The 6,000-nt window shown below is 37.5% G+C and overlaps 1 protein-coding gene across 1 annotated transcript in view; it reads left to right on the top strand.

The window, feature by feature from the left end:
- LOC122804411 (putative N-acetylated-alpha-linked acidic dipeptidase) overlaps positions 1 to 6,000 on the top strand; it is a 2,922,358-nt gene that overhangs the window by 1,858,584 nt on the left and 1,057,774 nt on the right. The gene's annotated exons all lie outside the window — the stretch shown is intronic.

A 6,000-nucleotide genomic window follows, 5' to 3' on the forward strand; every position in this document is an offset into this window, starting at 1 on the left:
TTCGTATGTGGAATCTGTAGTATGACTCTCCTTGTTTGAGATGGCTAATACTTATAAGTATACTGAGCATGTGATGGCTAGAATTCATCGTGGTCATTTAGACCCCATGTCACGTATATACTTATAAATCTGGGAACCTGAGGTTTTGTTATGAAAATAAATATTTTCATGTTGCAGAAGAAGTTTAGATCTCTAGCCTGAGTATTTCTGATACTATTTGAATTGATGTGTAATAAATTCATCAGTAGTAGGTCAGAGGATACCTTGTATGCCAGTCTCAGGTTGGCATGACTCTATAAAATATGGGTCTATATTACCAGATCGAAAACCCGTTTTAGCGAACACCACAAGACCGACATGTATAGCGTGAACCGCAAACACGCCAAACCCTCTAAACCGCGAAATTTCAAATTTTGAATCGTCATAGTCAGCCAACACCACCGGCCACTACATACCCAAACATAATAAATAAAACACATATATACACTAACCAAATCCTACTTCTAAACCTACACTAAACCTTACATACATTACTATCTATGCACTTACCTTAACCCGCACACTAAGGTCCATAACTATCGCACACTTACTCTACATATACCCAAACAAAACAAATAATCCACACACATACACTTAACAAAACTCTACTTCTAACCCTACACTAAACCTTACATACATTACTTATCTATGCACTTACCTTAACCCGCACCCTAACCTAAGGTCTGTAACTATCGCACAATTACCTTACGAAGCTATACTGCAGACGGGCCAACCATGACATTTCGACATTTTGTGTTTTGAATGTTCGCCGATACCGTAGTTCACGCTATACGTGTCGGTCTTGTGGTGTTCGCTGAAACGAGTTTTTGATCTGGTAATATAGACCCTAAATATATATACATATAAATAAAATATAAACATATAAATATAAAATACATTTTTAATTATTTCACCATTCAGGCCTGATTTGATAGGTTCTCATAAAAGATGGTGTTAGCTACAAAATGCAAGTTGGCCTCTCACATTTGTAAAAATATTGGGCATATCACATGAATATTAGATTATACCTCATGCCCAGCCATTTATTTACCTTTCATTTCAAAGAAAAATGAATTTCAGCATTCATAATTCATGGTGAGGAAAGTATATAACTGCCATCTTCTTTCCCAAGTGTAAAGGTTTTTACATTTAAACTCAATAATTTTGCTTTCTAACTACACTAGGAATTTACTCACACCTGGCTTGTTTCCTTTTTATTAATGCCATACACTTCAGACCTTTAAAAGACACAGACCATGCATATGAACACCTACAGTAACTAGTCATCCTTAGGGGTGTGCTGTAGATGACATCTATGAGACTTTTTTGTGAAGTCTGTCCTCATTAGATGCATCACACCACTGGTACTGTCCTTAATACAATCTTTTTAAATATATCCTACTTAGCCCAGCTGTAGTGGTTTAGTATTATACAGTGTAACATATTTTAAATAATTTAAATAAGTAACCAGTTATGCTAGACATTATGTTATTATAGCTTTACAGGAACTCAGACATATTACTGTTTTGCAGAGAGGAATCTAATCTTTAAGGTTTAGGGAGTAAAGAATGCAGGAAATATATTTCACCTGTTTGCAGTGGCTTCTCTGACTCAGAAGTTAAAATCATTCTGCTGCTTCTTTAATGATTACAGAATTTTATTATTTATGAATAAAGATTTAGAACTGGTGTGACTATCTTAACCGTCAATTCCATTCCATCAATTCTGCATTTGTGTGTCTGTATCTATGTATGTATATATATATATATATATATATATATATATATATATATATATATATATAGATTGATATAGATATAGATATAAAAGCTCCAAGAAAGACATACAAAAAGAAATATAAAAGTCATAACAGATCAAACTAAAAAATACAATTGTAACAAAAACATACATTTTTTTTTTCTTTTTTTTTATACAAATACAATAGTCAGTGAGGATAACATTAACAGTAAGCATCAATGGGTAATGTACAAGAGATGGTCAATATGCAGTATATACATAAACTTTATTTGCAATAATATAGTATTTTGCTGCTCTAGGGTAATATAAAGTTTCAGAGTAAATATTAGTTTAAAAGGAAAAAAGTTAGTCAGGGTTAGTACAGGTGCATAGCCAGTGTGTCTTAAGAAATACCTTTAGATTCTTTTTAAAGAGTGAAAGAGAAATTTGAGTTGTAAGTTCAGTGGGTAGTAAATTCCATAGCTTTCCTAGAGTACAGGGAGTCACCTGATGAGTTATTGGATCTTGAAGTGTTGATCAGCAGTTTGTCTGAGGAGCGTAAGTTCTTGAGATTTTTGTAAGGTGTAATGATGGTAGAGAGTATTGGAGTGTTGGTGGGTTGATGCAGGGTCTTCTGGAGAAATTGAAGATGGTTAAGAAATTCTAGCCAGTCTAGTTGTTTTAGGTTCAAACAGTGATGAGTTCTGAAGGGAGAGCCTGTAGCAAATCTAGCAATATTATTATAGGATGTTGCCAGTTTGTTAAGGTTATTTTTTGAAAGGTTAGTGTATATAGGGGAAGCATAGAGTAGAGTTGAGATTAAGTGGGTTCTGGCTATAGTGGTCCTAGCCACTGGTGTAAGAAAGGGCTTGAATCTGTAAAAGGATCCCAGTTTTTTGTTCACTGATTTTATTGTGCTGTTTATATGACTATCTAAGTTGAGGTTGTTGTCTATTGTTATTCCTAAGAGTTTAGTGGTTGTGTCAGGAGAAATAACAGTACCATTATTAGATGTGAGTGTGAGATGAATAGGGATGGAGTTTTGGGTTGGTGTGAAGAGTAACAGTTTAGTTTTTTTGGGGTTAAGGAGGAGGCAGCGGTTTGAGAACCATTGTTCTACAGTGTTGAAAGCTTTTTGGGTAAGAGATTTAAGTTCAGTTTAAGAGGTGGCTGAACAGATTATAGTAGAGTCATCTGCATACTGAATGCAGGTGGTGTGTGGGATTGCTGATTGAAGGTCATTAATATAAATGGAAAATAGGAGTGGGCCTAAAATGGAGCCCTGTGGAACACTGAGGGAAATAGGAAGGTTATTAGAGAGTTTATTTTGCCAGAGTACAGCCTGTTGCCGGTTTTCAGGGTAAGATTTGAACCAATTAATGGCTAGGGGATTAAGTGAAAGGAATTTCAGTATGTGTAGGAGGAGCTGGTGATTAACCATATCAAAGGCTTTAGATAAATCAATGAAGACTGCAGAGGAAAGAATATTATTGTTATGTTTTTTATTGATGCTGTCTGTGAAGGATAGAAGGACAGTGGTGGTACTGTGGAAAGGTCTGAATCCATGTTGACAGTTGGCAAGTAAGTTGTTATGGAGAAGGTGGTTTAGTAATTGCTTATGGATGCATTTTTCCATTATTTTTGCAAGAGGAGATAGCAGAGCTATAGGACGAAAGTTAGAATAGTCATTGGAGTGCCCCCCTTTATGTAGTGGGATAATATGGGAAGTTTTCCAGATGGATGGGATAGTTCCTTCACTTCTGGTTCTGTTGATCAGAATGGAAATGGGGTAAGCAATGGCTTTAGCTCCTTTTTGTAAGAATTCTGCTGGGAGTTGGTCTGCTGAGGGGGTGGTAGGTTTTAATCTTTGATGAAGGGAGAAAATGAAGGAAGTAGGCACTGGTTGTAAATGAAATGGTGGGGGTGGAATAGTGGTAGAAGTAGGCAGATTTGAGGTATCAGGAGACAGATGGCTAGCAAGATTTTGGATAGCATCTGTGAAGAAAGAATTGAAGGCGTTAGCAGTTTGAGAGGGATTGTAACGGTTGGAGCCAAGTGGGTTGGGAGTGATTGATTGACCTGGGTATAGAAGTTTGTTAATGCTAGTCCAAAACTTTTGTGGTTCCTTGTGGTAGGTTTGCTGTATTTGAAGTTAAAAGTTCTTTTTGTCTAACAGGATGGCTTTTTTTGTATTATTTCTATGTTGTCTAAAGATTTGGTGATCTGAAGGATTTTTAATAGAACGCCATTTTGCCCAGGATTTGTTTCTAAGAAGGATTATTTGCCTAGTATTATTAGTGAGCCAAGGGGCTGGTTTAGTTTTATTTCTAACAGACCGTGATTGGGTGTGATGGTCCAGGATGGTTAGGAATGTAGAAATGAAGTAATCTACTGCTTCATTGATTGGGAGAGATTTTAATGGTGACCAATTACATTATTTGAGTTCAGTTTGGAAAGGTTCCAGGTTAAATTGCTTCTTGGTGCTTAGGGTTCTGTATGCAAAAGGGAAAGTTAGGTTGGTTTCATGTCTGATAATATAGGTTAGTAAATGGTCACTTAGGTCATCTGGGAGGGTTCCTGCTTTGTATGCTTAATGGGGACTATTAGTAAGTATCCAGTCCAAGGCACTTTCTTTGTTGTTGGGTCTATTAGTTCTAGTAGGAGAGTTAATAGTTTGTGAGAAGCCATAAAGGTTGATATGGGTGGTTGGGTGTGTAGTAGTACAGGTCTTCCAGTCTATATTAAAATCTCCTAGGACTATGGTTTCTGTTGGGAAATTTATGGAAAGCCAGTTAAGGATATTCTCGAGTGTACTGATATTATTTCCTGGAGGAAGGTATATACAGATAATATTTATAGCCTTATGTGTGTTGATTTGAAATTTAGTGATAAGTATTTCAGCACTATTGTCTGAAGGTGGGCTAAGATTTACAGTGCTAACTTGTAGCTCTGCTTTATAGAGGATTGCTACCCCTCCTCCCTTTTTGGCTGTGCGGTCTAGTCTAATGATATTGTAGCCTGGTGGGGTGACTTCATTGTCCTTAACAGTAGGTTTTATCCAAGTTTCAGATAGGCATAAGATGTCAAATAGGTGGACATCTAAAAGGGCATGAAGTTGAGTCATTTTATTGCAAATGCTGCATATATTGTGGTGAGCTATAGAGAGTGAGTTAGAAGGTTTGATAGGTGTTAGGGTACTAGTTTTATTTTGGTTGCCATTTGGAGTGTTAAGGTTATAGTTTGGGCCATGGTTAGGGTGAATGTCCCCATCTAGTAGGGAGTGCAGGAGTGTTGTGTGTTTAGGGTTGAGGAGCTTACAATAATAGTCTATTAATTTTTTAGCATTTCGGTTAGTATACTTAATGTGAGCTAGTCTATGATATTTGGCTAGTAGGTAGCTGGGTTTGGATATAAAGTTAAGAAGGTTTGGATAGATAGTTAATGGTGGTGTGGAAGTGTGTTTGGAGGGGAAGAGAAGAGTAGAGTACAGTGGTTGTTCATAGGAGGTTAAGAGATAGGCAGTGGTTAAAAGAGGTAAGAGAGAGAGTAAGAAAACTACTTGCAATTGGAGTGCGATAGTTGAAGTAGACATTATATCAGTTTGAGAAGTGGGAGAAAATGAGTGGTAGAGTTATGTGAGCAGGTTAGGAGAGCTGTCAATAGGTAGGGTGTTGTAACAAGGAGGGATGAGAGGAGAGGTAACAGAAGGTGTGTTGAGATAATGGGGGTTGGGGGTGTTAATGATATGAGTAGCTTGATTGGAGTGAATTTGATGTGGGTGTGGCTATAGAGGATTAAATGTAGGAGCAATGGGGGCGGGTGGGAATTGGGGGCAGGGTAGGGGAGCGGAGTGAGCCCGCAGGGCGAACGGAGTGGGCAGAGACACAAGAGTAAATTGTCAAGGATGACAATCAGTGAAGTATGAAATTCTGCGGGTAAATCTGAAGTTAAGAGAATATAGAGGAATGTTGAGAGGCTGTCAGGAAAAGAGGTAGATTGTATGAGGGGTAGAGTGTAACTAGAGAAAGTTTAGGTTGAGGGAGAGATGGTAAAACAGTGAGTCAGAAGAAAACTGGGAAGAGAGTTAGGGAGATATGGATATGCAAGTGAGACGAGACTAATATTCAGAAGCTAATATAGAGGCGCCACCTAGTGGTCAGTTACTTTAATTCAGTAAAATAGGTCTCCTAAAGGGGATGCCCACCTGGGTATATAGGTTCATAG

This window comes from Protopterus annectens, chromosome 6.part0 (genome assembly GCF_019279795.1).
Source record: "Protopterus annectens isolate FY-2018-M chromosome 6.part0, PAN1.0, whole genome shotgun sequence".
In the NCBI taxonomy this organism is placed as follows: Eukaryota; Metazoa; Chordata; order Ceratodontiformes; family Protopteridae; genus Protopterus; species Protopterus annectens.